This window comes from Macaca fascicularis, chromosome 8 (genome assembly GCF_037993035.2).
Source record: "Macaca fascicularis isolate 582-1 chromosome 8, T2T-MFA8v1.1".
Lineage (NCBI taxonomy): Eukaryota > Metazoa > Chordata > Mammalia > Primates > Cercopithecidae > Macaca > Macaca fascicularis.
Window position 1 is genome coordinate 88,696,363 of NC_088382.1, and position 14,439 is coordinate 88,710,801.

General features: G+C 38.2%; 1 long non-coding RNA gene across 1 annotated transcript; it reads left to right on the forward strand.

Moving 5' to 3' along the window:
• Nucleotides 1-4,341: 4,341 nt before the first annotated feature.
• On the forward strand, nt 4,342-13,592 carry LOC102134641 (uncharacterized). The gene is made up of 4 exons (XR_006700426.3): nt 4,342-4,504; nt 8,201-8,268; nt 10,464-10,557; nt 13,460-13,592. It is a non-coding gene; the product is annotated as an uncharacterized lncRNA (long non-coding RNA).
• The last annotated feature ends 847 nt before the right edge of the window (nt 13,593-14,439 follow it).

Here is a 14,439-nt window from a genome sequence, read left to right on the forward strand (position 1 = left end):
AATTTAGGAAAATTCAATTCAAGCTTGCTCTTTTAGAATACTTTATGGAAGATACTAGAGAGGAACAGAAGCCAGAGTAAGGTTTAAATAAATTATAGATTGATAGATCTAATGCTAGCATTTTTTATCAGAAATTTCTTTTTCTTTAAAGTTCTTTATTAGCAGTTTCTATCTGCTTTTGAGTGATTTATTGGAACTACTTTAATTTCCCCCAGCTGTCACAGCTGAGTGAACTTACAGGCCTTTGAGAGGCTAACCACATCCCATTACAATTATTGCTTTTGTATCCAATTAGAGCACCTAGGTCTAGCATGGATATTGGCATAGATTAAAGTAGGTGACAATCATGCACTTAAAAACAAGATGGATGTGTGTATGTTTGTGTGTGTGTGTGTGTTTGGAAATGGGTGGGGTAAAAACTTGCACCTTTATTGAAAATCTTCATAGAGATTTATAAAACAATATACTTTTTCTGTTACCTTTATAAGTAAATATATTGATTTTTCATAATTTAATCTGTGGTGAATAAATATTGCTATAAAGCCTCCTTATCTTAATAGTTCTAGACACAATAGGTATTTTCTTCTCAGTAGGGTCATTGGGAAATATGCCTTTGTCAGGTATTTTCTTCCAATTACATGCTATGGCACATACAGAGAAGATAAGACTTGGCCTCTGACCTCTGCAGTTTAACTATGGGTTGGTTTTCTCTTTTCTGCATTGCTGACTTTTGAAATGGAATGATTTCCTTTGTGACAATCAGTATTTTTAAAAAATCAATTTCATTAATGCCTTTTCATTATTATATTCACCAGCAAAAGACAGTTTATTGCAACTAATCATTTAGAATCGAAGAGATTTTTGTATTCTCTCTACCCTGCTTACACACACCTTCACACATACAATTTTATTCCCAAGACGTTACATCTTTGTTTTCTAAGAACTTTATTTTATTCTGAAATAAACTCAGTAATTGGATCAGGATATTTCTTAGCAGGGCTATTGTTTTTGTTTCTAAATATTGCCAGTTCACTTCCAAATTTTCTATAGGTTGTTGCCACATCTATGCCAGAAACAAAGAGAGATTTGGTATTTAATAGAATATTTCTTTGTGTGTGTGTGTATGTTTTCCCATATCACCAACTCATTTTTTTTACCTTGGGATTCTTTCACTCCATGTATACCACCAATTAATCAGCAATCGTGCACTAAGAGTCTTCTTTCAGCCCTCCTAATAACATACAAAATGTGGTAAATATTTATTGGTAAATGCATAAGTGTTGTGTTGCATGTTGATTCTAGACAATATTCATTTATACTGAAGTCAGTCTTTTGCTTTATTTATTTATCTTTTCCTTTGACTCAGTCAGCACAGCCTCATGACAATCAGTTGAACAGTGAAATTTATCTTTATCTGTTAATTAGTTTGTTTACACAGTACTAAAGTACTATTTTGAGTACATGTTTTGTTACGGTTAAATGATGTAAGTTTTAGCAGGAATTTAATTTGGGGCAGTAGCATTGAATAAAGAATTCACCATCATGATAAAGACAAAATATTTTAAAAAGAAATAATCAGATCTATATGGTCTGCTATAATAATTAAGACACAAGACAATAGCATTTTTTTGAAACTCACAAAAAATGTAATTATCATCTTGCAGTAGAGGCAGTATATAGCATTTCAATGGAAGACCTGGCATTGCAGTTCAAGCCTGTATCCCACTCCCTGCTCTGTCATAAGGTTGTGTGACTTTACTATTTTTTTAAAAAAGAACTGTTTTAATTTTCATTTGTAAGATAGATTTAAAGAAAATCTACTTTATCAAGTCCCTCTAATTATTTTACATATTGACTCAAGTACATCCTTTATGACTAATAATTTGAAATAAAAATGATTTTTTTTTAAATCTGGGGAGGAGTTAAAGGAACTAATTATGCAATATATATTAAAGTGAATGTGATCCAGTGAGCCCCTGAATTTGGGGTGATGTTTCTATTTCACTCTGAGCTACCTAGACAACAGGCTATCAGGGGCCAGTAAGGAGTAGAGAGAGGGCACTCCTTCTCTTGTCTGGAGAGGCTGTACCTGAACTGATCTCTTTATAGAATGAGAGAAAAATCTGATCTCATGGACTCCAAGGTCTTCCATTGCTGGACACACAGATTTCCAAGCCAACTCTTGCAGCATTGAATTCCAGACTAATTGGAGTTCAATTCTCTTTTCATTCACAAGGATGAACAACACATATAGTAGAAAGAATAACAAAGAGAGGATAGGATTATTCCACTCGGGGACTCATTATGTGTCCACCAGTGTGTGGGTCCAATGCGTTCTCTGTGGGCTGATAGAAGAAATGAGAGGCCTTGATGTTTTGTTGGAAGAGATGGAATCATGAACTATGATTAGAGAATAAAATGAGTAATTAATACCAAAATAGTCCGTTCACCTTATTTCTTAATGTTTACTATGTGATATACATAATGGTGATAAGGAAAATATGAGAGTCCTTGTTTTCGCTAAGGGAAATTGAGGAAGGTGATACAGAGAAGTGAAAAAGCAACTAGAATGCTAAGAGCCCCAGGGTAACTACCAACTGCTATAGTTGTTTTAAAGTCTCTCACAAACTTGCCCTAATCCAGGTTAAAGACAATCATATCCCCCAGTGTTGAAAGCCAGCTACTCTAAATCTTCTTCCTTTCTTAACATTTACTGACTCATTTGTATGTGCTGGGCAGTGTGATCAAGAACCAAATTTTGCCCCTTTATAAGCGAAGTGCTATTACAAGTATACAGAAGAGAAAATCAAGGCTTGGGGTGGTTGCAATCACACAATTGGAGGCCTCTGAGCCAGGATTTGAAACCAAGTAGTCTGGCTCCTAAGCTCTTAGTCACTGAATGAAATTGCATGGGGTGTGTGTGGTTGGGAAATAACACTCCTTCTTACATGTTTGTGAGGGCACCTGACTTCGAATCTTCACTCGAACACCTTGTGCTGTACATTTCATGGGAGCTCACAATTATGCATTTATTTTAGAGCTATCTTTAGCTGCGGGGCATTTCAAGGTGCCAGTTACTTAAATTCCTTTTTTCTACCATAGTAAAACAGAGCATTTAATCAGACAGTGTTCTAAAGGGAACTCCTGGCAACTAAGGGCTCCTCTCCCATGAATCACTCAGGGTCAGAATTAGACTGGATTAAATACCAGCGGATATCTTACGAATCGGAGGGGTAGGGTGCCATCTCCAATTGCCAGATTTGGCTTACATTCCAAACTGAGATGGCAAATTTTACGGATCCCGTTGCATGCTTTACCGTATCAAACATGGCGGCTCTTCTCCCTGATCTTCCCTGTTTACTATTCCCCGGAGTTATTACAAAGAGCAGGTTGAAATACCCTTATACTTCCCTGGGCTAATAAAGAAGCACCAGCACTGAAGTATTTCGATTGGCCGCATGATCTCCCTGGAGAAACATAGCACTTCTAGTCTTGCTCCAATGCCACTTTATGTTCCCATTCTACATTTCCTTTCTTGAATGGAAGAGAAGAATGAACGTTAAACAAGAAGGGGTCAGAGAGAGGAAGAGTTGCATACAAATACAAGCACAGGGATGAAAGGAAGGGGAGGAGATAAAGAAGGAAGGAACAGGGAATATACCTCCTGAAGAGACACTGAGCCATGCTGCTATGGCATAAACCTCCAGTTAGGTAAACATATTAAAGTGCACTTATATCCATAATTTCTTTCTTAAAAGAGGTAAGCAAGAGATGCTTGGAGAAGAAGAATAGTCAAGAAGATGGAAATAATGACTAATGCTGTTCTTCTCACCTGTTTGCCAGTCTCACTCAAATGAGGATGACTATTTAGAGTAATATTGAATTACAGAAAGCTTTATGCGATTATAAGCCTGAGAAAGAAGCACCCAAACGTGCATGTAAAAGGTGGACTAATAAGAGGCAAAGGTAAGGAAAGATGAAGGAGAGAAGGAAAATAAGGAAATGCCAATTATTAGTTTAGAACACCCGAATACCAGTCTTCTTCTACTAAAATATTTAATTGTGAAAATAACTTTATTCTTCTCTTAGAAATTTGAAAACAATACATTTTGCATTATGTTATAAATCAGGAATGAGAACACTGTATTGTTGTTTATCAATTTTGTAGAGGAGAAAAAATTGGAGTCATAGCAAGAAAAAATGCTTGCTTTGTTTTATTTGCTTTTGAAGAAAATAATACACACATTTAATTTATACACTTAAAAATTAATCATTAGGACATTAACCACTATGAAATGAAAATACCAGAATTAATTTATTCTATCTTTAAATTAATTACAGACAACCACAGTTGCTAACAGTATGAGTTCTACAGTTATACAGAACTAAGTCCGTTAGCTATGTGACCCATGGCCAAATATTTTCCTTCTCTGTGCCTGCATTTCTTCATCTGTAAACTGGAATAATGATAGCAACTACTTCAGAGGACCACGTATTAAATGAGGTAATCTTTGTGATGAGAGTCTCAGAATGCCTTGCATATTATAAATTCTTAACAGGTGTTGGCTTCATCATTATTTTTTTATTTTATTATATATATTTTAACAGCTTTATTGAGATATAATTGATATACAAAGAACTGCACATATTCAACGTGTATAATTTGATGAATTTGTACATAGGCAAACACCCATACAACCATCCCCACTCAGGGTAATAGACGTATGCAACTTCTCCAAGTTTTTTGTGTGTCCCTTTGTTTTTGTTTTGTTTTGTTTTCTTGGGAAGAACACTTAACATGGAAATCTACCTTCTTAACATATGATCCAGCAATACCACCTCTGGGTATATATTCAAAGGGATTGAAATCAGGATCTTAAAAAGACATCTTCACTCCCGAGTTCATTGTAAAATTAGTCACAATAGCCACGATATGGAAACAACCTGTTTCCATTGACATATAAATGCATAAAGAAAGTGTAGTATACAATGGAATTATTCATCCTTAAAAAGAAGGAAATCCTGCCATTTGAGACAACATGGATAAACCTGAAGGACATTATGCTAAGAGAAAGAAGCCATTCACAGAAGGATAAATGGTTTATGATTACACTTACATGAGGTATCTATAATGGTCAAACTCATAGAAGCAGAGAATATAGCAGTGGTTGTCAGAGGCAAATTAAGGGAGAGGTGAGGAGTTGTTCAATGGTTACAAAGTTTCAATTATGCTACATGAATGAATTCTAGAGATCAACTCTACAGCTAAGTGCCTGTAGTTAAAAATACTGTATTGTGTTTATCATTATTATTTTGAAGAAAATATTAAAAAGTATATTATGGTCACTTTAAGGTCAACAACAGATAAACCACCAGAATAAAGTATCATTTTTTAAAAACCTCAGTAAGACTTTAAAAATTCATTTCTAACTATGGAAATCTCATGAAATTCAGAGGACTTTAATGAAATCCTAATACAGCTGGTTGTTCTCCATAATTGACCAAATAAAATCAAATCCTTCCTGAAATTTGTTAGCTAGAATATTATTCTAAGCTTAACTCTATGCTGGGCAGGCCAAGTTATATTAGAAATGGTTTTGTAGGATACAAATTTAATAACCCATATATTCAGTAATTTGTAAGGCAATGGGCCAAATCTTTGGCAGGGATTTTCTTATTTTCCCACAGCTGAAGTTTCTGGAGAATTGCTCTCATATTAGAAAAAAAAAAAAAAAAAACCACACTAAGTGGAACTGCTTATGAAGAATATACTGTTTTTGTCTTTAACCACTTTGTTCAGGTATGACTGACACATTTAAAAACTGTACTTATTTTATATACAATCTCTCAGTGACTTTCGAGATAAGTATAAACCCATGAAATCATCACCACTACCAAGGCCATAGAACATCTGTCACCTCCCAAAGTTTCCTCCCAGCTCCTTTATTATCATTATTGGAGGTTTTGTTGTTGTTGTCGTCACTGTTTCTTGATACGAACAATTAACATAAGGTAGATCTTTCCCTCTCAACAAATTTTAAGTATAAAATGGAGTTTTGCTAGCTATAGGCACTATACCATATAGCAGATTTCCAGAAATTACTTATTTTACATAGCTGGAACTTTGTACCCTTTAACTATCACCTCCCCAATTCTCCCGCTTTCCTATACCCTGGCAATTCCCATTCTACTCTATCCTTCTATGAGTTTGTTTTAGATTCCACACATAAGTGAAATTGTAGAGTATCTGTTTATTTTGTGTCTAGATGACTTCATTTAACAGAATACCCTCCAAGTCCATCCATGTTGTTTCAAATGACAGGATTTTCTTTTTTTAAAGGCAGAGTAATATTTCATTGTATGTATATACCACAGTTTCTTTATCCATTAATCTATCTATGAACATTTAAGTTGTTGCTGTATCTTGGCTATTGTTAATAATGTTGCAATGGGCAGGGGCTTGCAGATGTCTTTTCAAGGTCCTAATTTCCATTTATTTGGATACATGCCCAGAAGAGGGGCTGCTGGATTGTATAGTAGTTCTATTTTTAATTTGCTGAGGAAACTCCATACTGTTTTCCATAATTGCTGCTCCAATTTCCATTCCCATCAACAATATACAAGCATTCCCTTGTCTTCACATTCTCTCCAACACTGGTTATTTTTTGTTGTTGTTTCTTTTTTACTAGTAATAGCTATTCTAACAGATGTGAGGTGATATTTCATTGTGGTTTGGGTTTGCATTTCCAGAAAAACAATAGAAAAGATCAATAAGACTGAAGGGTTGGTTTTTTGAGAAGACAAACAAAGTTGACAAATCCTTAGCTGGGCTAAGAAAAAAAGAAGACTCAAGAAAAATTATAAATAAAAGAGAATGCAAATGATACTATAGAAATACAAATGATCATAACAGACTATTATGAGCAATCAAATACAAATGAATTGGACAACCTAGAGTAAATGCATACATTTCTAGAAATATGCAAGCTACTAAGACTGAACCATGAATAAATAGAGAATCTGAACAGATCAATAATGAATAAGGATATTTTTTCTGTAATCAAACGTCTCCCAACAAAAAAAGCTCAAGACCAGATGGCTTCAATGGTGAATTCTACCAAACATTTAAAGAGGAATATGTTGTTAGTAAATCTTTTCTCCTTTTTTGAGTTTTTCTCATCACCATTTCAAGTTCAGTAGTCTCAGACAGGTGATATCTGTCTACACTAGTCTATAATAGGGTTTGGCTGTGTCCCCATCCAAATCTCATCTTAAATTTAACTCCCACAATTTCCACGTGTCGTGAGAGGAACTCAGTGGGACGTGATTGAATTATGGGGGCAGGTCTTTCTTGCACTGTGCTCATGATAGTGAATGAGTCTCATGAGATCCGATGGTTTTAAAATGAGAGTTTCCCTGCACATGTTATCTCTCTTGCTGTTGCCATGTAAGAAGAGCCTTTCACCTTCCACCATGGTTGTGACGCATCCCTAGCCACATGGAACTCTAAGTCTATTAAACCTCTTTCTTTTGTAAATTTCCCAGTCTCAGGTATATCTTTATCAGCAGTGTGAAAATGGACTAATACAGTCTAGTTCACCAGAAAAGCAGAACCATTAGGAGATATATACTGAGAAATTTGTGACAAGAAATTAGCTTATGGGGGATGCCTAGAAAGTTCCAAAATCCATAGGGTGAGTCATCAGTAAGGGAAGAATGGGACTACTGGGCAGAAGTGGAAGTGGTTGTCTACAAGCATAAGTTTATTCTCAGGAATACCTCAACTCTGCTTTTAAAGTCTTTCAACTAATTAAATCAGTACCCACCAGATTATCTAGAAAAATCCCCTTTGCTAAAAGTCGACTGATTTCAGGATTTAATAACATCTACAAAATAGCTTCATAGCAACATCTAGATTAGTATTTGAATAACTAGAGGATGAGCCCTGGCCGGGTTGACACAGTAAATCACCATCATAGCCCACCTGTCAATCTGGCACCTATACACATTCCTAAAGTCAAACTCTAAATAAAGTGAGTAACAAAGTCATGGATCCACCTAAATTAGTGCAACTGTTCTGTTTTGGTTTTGTTTGTTTTTATTTTATTTTATTTTATTTTTTGAAATGAAGTGTCACTCTTGTCACCCAGGCTACAGTGCAATGGCATAATCTTGGCTCACTGTAACCTCCTCTTCCCAGGTTCAAGTGATTCTCCTGCCTTAGCCTCCTGAGTAGCTGATATTACAGGTGCCTGCCACTACACCCAGGTAATTTTTTTATTTTTAGTAGAGACGGGGTTTTACCATGTTGCCCAGGCTGGTCTCAAACTCCTGACATCAGGTGATCCGCCCGCGTGGGCCTCCCAAAGTGCTGGAATTACAGGTGTGAGCCGCTGTGCCCAGTCTGCTTTTTTTTTTTTTTTTTTTTTTTTTTTACAAATCCTTGGATGTTGTTCACTCTTCTTTGATATCCTGTAACTTACTGCAAAATAAAGTTAACTACCATTTAAGGGAATAAGACAGGGAAGAAACTTTTAAAAAATGGTTAATATAAATATGCAAACATATTCAAAATAAAATAAGGAAGGAATACCTGTAACTCTTACAATCCTTGTTTCTGTAACTGGTCATGCTCTTGTAACTGGTATTTATAACTACTTTCTTCATCTACTCTTTTGATATTCCATTTGCCCTCAGCAAGCAGCGCAACTAGTCATGGTTCTTTGCCTGGTGAATTGAACCAAACTTTCATGCCTGAAGCATTGGGCCACTAGCAGTTCTGCCTGGATTGGGTTGTGGGTATCCATTGATTTGATATGGTTTGGCTGTGTTCCTACCCAAATCTCATCTTGTGCTGTAGTTTCCATAATCCTCACATTTCATTGAAGGTACCTGGTGGGAGGTAATTGAATCATGGATGTGGTTACCTCTATGTTATTCTTGTGATAGTGAGTGAGTTCTCACAAAATCTGATGGTTGTTTGTTTGTTTGTTTGTTTTTGAGGCAGAGTCTCACTCTGTTGCCCAGGCTAGAGTGCAGTGGCACAATCTCGGCTCCCTGCAAGCTCCGCCTCCCAGGTTCACGCCATTCTCCTGTCTCAGCCTCCTGAGAAGCTGAGACTACAGGCGCCTGCCACCACACCTGGCTAATTTTTTGTATTTTTAGTAGAGACGGGGTTTCACCATATTAGCCAGGATGGTCTCGATCTCCTCACCTCATGATCCGCCCTCCTCGGCCTACCAAAGTGCTGGGATTACAGGCATGAGCCACCACACCCGGCCCCAATCTGATGGTTTTATAAGGGAATTTTCCTTCACTTTGCTCTGCACTTCTCCTTGCTGCTGCCATGTGAAAAAAGATGTGTTTGCTTTCCCTTCTGCCATGATTGTAAGTTTCCGGAGCCCTGTGTCCCAGCTGCTCCAGTGGTGACAAAAAGAGGCCAAGTTACAGCTCAGGTCATTGCTTCAGAGGGTGCAAGACCCAACTCTTGGGTTGGGTCTTGGTGTTGGTATTGGCCCTGCAGAGGCACATAAGACAAGAATTGAGGTTTGGGAACTTTCGCTTAGATTTCAGAGGATGTATGGAAATGTCTGGATGTCCAGGGAGAAGTTTGGTGCAGGGGTGGAGTCCTCATGGAGAACCTCTCCCAGGTCAGTGCAGAAGGGAAATGTGAAGTGAGAGCCCCCACACAGAGTCCCCACTTGGGCACTGCCTAGTGTGGCTGTGAGAAGAGGGTCACCATTGTCCAGAACCCAGAATGGTAGATCCACCGACAGCTTACACTGTGCACCTGGAAAAGCCACAGACACTCAACGCCAGCCATGAAAAAACCCAAGAGTGGAGCTGTACCCTGCAAAGCCACAGGGGCAGAGCTGCCCAAGGTTGTGGGAGCACATCTCTCGCATCAGTCTAACCTGGATGTGAGTCAGGGAGTCAAAGGAGATCATTTTGGAACTTTGCTGTTTAATGACTGCCCCGTTGAATTTCAGACTTGCATAGGTTCTGAACCCCCTTTGTTTTGGTTAGTTTCTCCCATTTGGAATGGATGTATTTACCCAGTGTCTGTCCCCATTATATAGCTAACTTGCTTTTGATTTTACAGGCCCCTAGTAAGACAAGGGACTTGTCTTGTCTCAGATGTCACTTTGGACTTGGACTTTTGAGTTAATGCTAGAGTGAGTTAATATCTTGGGGGACTGTTGGAAGGAAATGATTATGTTTTGAATTTTGAGGACCTGAGTTTTGGGAGGGGCCAGGGTGGAATGATATGGTTTGGCTACGTTGCCAGCCAAATCTCATCTTGAATAGTAGTTCCCCTAATCCTCATGTGTCACAGGAGGGACCTGGTGGAAGGTAAGTAGATCATGGGGGCAGTTACCTCCGCGCTGTTCTCATAATAGTGAGTGAGTTCTCACGAGATCTGATGGTTTTATAAGGGGCTTTTCTCTAACTTTGCTCTGCAGTTCTTCTTGCTGCCACAATGTAAAGAAGGATGTGTTTGCTTCTGCTTCTGCCATAATGGCAAGTTTCCTGAGGCCTCCCCAGTCATGCTGAACTGTGAGTCAATTAAACTTCTTTCCTTTATAAATTACTCAGACTTGGATATGTGTTTATTAGCAACATGAGAATGGACTAATACAGGTTTTAGTTATAGGATGTGGGAGACATCACAAATAATCTCTTACATTTAAAAAATCTTTCCAGTCGTGTGTAGTAGAGACCCAGTGTCCCTTTAATAATCAGGATCTATTATCCCAGACAATAGATTAACTTCCTCTTTGCATATTGATTAAGAATGACAAGGAACCCAAAGTGGGCAGGTAGTAGCCTCAACATCCATTTTGCTGTAATCATTGTTCTGTCTCCTGGTGGAAGTATTTCTCCTTTTGGAACAAAGACCTCTACACCATCATAGGCTACAGCTGAGGAGACATAATGCAAAAATATATCTGATAGATCATTAAGGGTAATAGTGCATAGAGTTACTCCCATTTCCACTCCTTAATTCCTGGTCAAATAAACCCTGCCCATAGAGAAAGCAGCACCATGTAATGGATGGTGATGTAGAGCATTAACACATCCTAGAGGAAATTGCCCCTCTCCTGACTCCTTCTAGACATTTCCATTTGGCTGAAAGTGTAACTGAGTCTTCAAAAGACCATCCAACATTCTAGAAAGTCAGCTGCTTCAAGACAATTTGGAAGGTAGGCTAGTGGATTCCATGAGCATGAGATCATTGCCACATTTAATCACTACAAAGTAAGTTCCTTGACCAGAGCTGTGTATAATACTGTGATGGTGGATAAGATATTCTTTAAGTGGACAGGTGCTCATTTTGGCAGAAATATTGTGTGCGAGGAAAGAGAGTCCATGTTCAGAAGAAGTGTCTGTTCTAGTAAGAACAATGTATCTTCTATGATGGGAGCAGTTCTCTGTAATCAAGCAACCATCAGGTAGTTGGCTGTTATCTTGGGGCGTGGTTCTATTATGAGGACTCAGTGTTGGTCTTTGCTGCTGGCAGAGTATAGACTTAGGTCAGGAAAGCCCCAGTGAGTATAATTCCGTGTTTCTGAGCCCATGAATCATCTCCATTCCTGACATCATAGCCAATTCGTTCAGAGCTCATCAGTTAGTGGCTGGAGTGTCTGAAGAAAGAGATGACTGGTATCCACACATTTTTTCGTATCTGCTTGATTATTAAAATCATTATCTGTTGATGTAATCCTTTGTTGAAGATTCATAAGAGATGCCAACATGTTCACCCGCTTTATTCATTCTGCGAGATCTATATACACACCTCTTTCCAAGACTTCTTTGTCACCAATCTTTCCAACTATGTTTCTTCCAAGTTCCTAACCATCAGCCTCACCCCACTGAATAATACAGAGTCATATATCTGACCATTTCTCCTTCAAAGGAAAGTGAACAATGAGGTGAACTGCTCTAAGTTGTGCCCACTGAAAGAACTTTTCCTCACCACTGTCCTTCAAAAATGTCCCAGAAAAGAGCTAGAGTGATGGAGTTTTCTGCTTTTGGCTGGTGCTGCATGTTGTGCAGAACTATCTGTAAACCAGGTCTGAGTTTTCACTTTCTCAGTTAACTGATAAAAACTCCCAATGAGGTCATTGGTGTGGGCTGATAATGTAGCAGGAGTAGGGCCGTGGGCATTTGAGTCACTTCCTTATGTAACTTACTATTGCCCTGAAAGCCTCCTCAAGCCTCACATATACCACTTCCATTGACTGGCACAGTGCTGCTGTGCATGCCTAACTTCCAGGCTTAGTAGATTAGACAGCACCCAGTTCCTGATGGACAGCTCAGATCACATTATAACTTGGTAGTCCATTATAATATTTTCGGTCCCTATTAAGACCTGGGACAAAGCCAAAAACTGTTTCTTAAAAATAGAATACACCTCTCCTCAAATAATGTCATTTTGTTATAATGTTGATAAGAAAAAAAAAATCGATTCCCTTTCAGGCCACCGACTGTGTGGAGTTTGCACATTCTCCCCGTGTCTATGTGGGTTTTCTTCAGGGACTCCTGTCTTCTCCCACATCCCAAAGTTGTGCATGTTAGGTGCACTGGAGTGTTTAAAGCATCCCCATTGGAGTGAGTGTGAGTGTGCATGAGTGCACCCTGTGATGGATGGGGTCCTGCCCGGGTTGCACCCTGAGCTGCTGAGATAGGCTCCAGCCACTTGTGACCCTGAACTGGAATAATTGGGTAAACAGTTATCTCACTTGTTTTCATTAATCTTTCTTAAATATGTGTGTAGCCCACATTTATTTAAATTTTTAATATTAGAGGTGTTTTCATCTTTATTTAAAAGTTGGGTGATGTTTCTGTTACCAGAAATATGCATATTGCTTGAAGTTGCAGTTTTTGAGAACCTGTAGATTAGGTCAAGTGAGGACTTACTTTATATATCTGCAGAAAATAGTAGAATTTTACTCTAAAATCCTGAGTCTGTGTCATGATTCACTTATAAGAGGCTGCCAAAGACTCCAAAAAGCATCTCTCTCTGACACTGATATTTTAAATGTCATCAGATCTTCCGGATCATGGCTTGTTGGTGACACATGGCCCAAATGTCAGAGCAGCTTGCACAGCAGGCTAAACCTGATGCAGAGCTCTTTCTTGATCTTGCTTCTACTCAAAACTAGCAGCTTTTCAGGTCCTTCAGTAAATGGGCTGGAGCAGTACACACAAAAAGAACTATGTGCTGCCTTGAAAATCTAAAGAGGCCCTCTATTCATTGTGCTTCTTTTTTGGCTATAGGAGGACCAACGAGATACAAAATCTTATTTTTCACCTGGGAAGGAATACTTTGACCTTCCTGTCACCATTAGACCCTGGGAACTTAGTTGATATGGAAGGCCTCTCAAATTTTGTGAACTATATTTCCCACCCTCTGAAACACAAGTGTCCAGAACAGTTGCTACTTTCTGGTTACCAGGTCCAATCAGCATAATGTCATCAATGCAATGGAACGGACTGATTTTCTGCAGAAAGGAAAATCAATCAAGGTCCCAGTGGACTAAATGATGATATAAGTCTGAATAATGGACACATCCTGTAAGTAGAACAGTAAAGGTGTATTGCTGGCTTTTCCAACTGAGATAAAACTGCTTCTAATGATGTTTACTAACATATATAGCAAAAAGATCATTTTTTCAGGTGAAGAGCTGTATACCAAATACCTGAGGATGTGTTAATTTGTCCAAGCAATGAAACCACCTCTGGAACAGCAGCTCTAATTGGAATCACCACCTGATTAAGCTGACAATAATCCACTGTCATTCTCCAAGATCCATCTGTTTTGTGCACAGGCCAAATAGATAAATTGAGTGTGGTTGTGGTGGGATGTCACTATGCTCACATGTTTTATGTCCTCCAGGATTGCAGCATTACTTTTAGCTTACTATTTTCCTAGGTAGAGGCAGTTATAATGACTTTCAATTAATTTTCTTAAATGATTATTATATATTAATTTCTATAATAGCCCTTATTTCACAAGTCAGGAAACCAATGTAGAGATTCTGTTGCATTCTGAATGTGTCTATTCCAATAATGCTTCTGGAACTGGATAAATAATCACAGGACTTGTTCAGGCACATGCTGAACCCACTGTGAGACAGCTACGAACTAAAATTCCATTGATCAATTAATCACCTGACCTTCATAAGCCTCTCTTATGCCTCCACAGTGACATTTTGGGTGTCCAGAAATTAGTGTCATTTTAGTCAGTGTTCAGTAATCTTCCAAAGGTCTAATTATTTCTGTTTTCCAAAGCACAAGCTCACTGGTAAAATAACTAGATCTCTTTAGGAAAGACCAGAAGAAAGATTAATAGTATAAACACATTTTTTGGCAGTGCACTGGACCTCAAAAGGACTTAGCCTCCCTTTCATTTAAGGGGTGCTGGGATGGTAAATT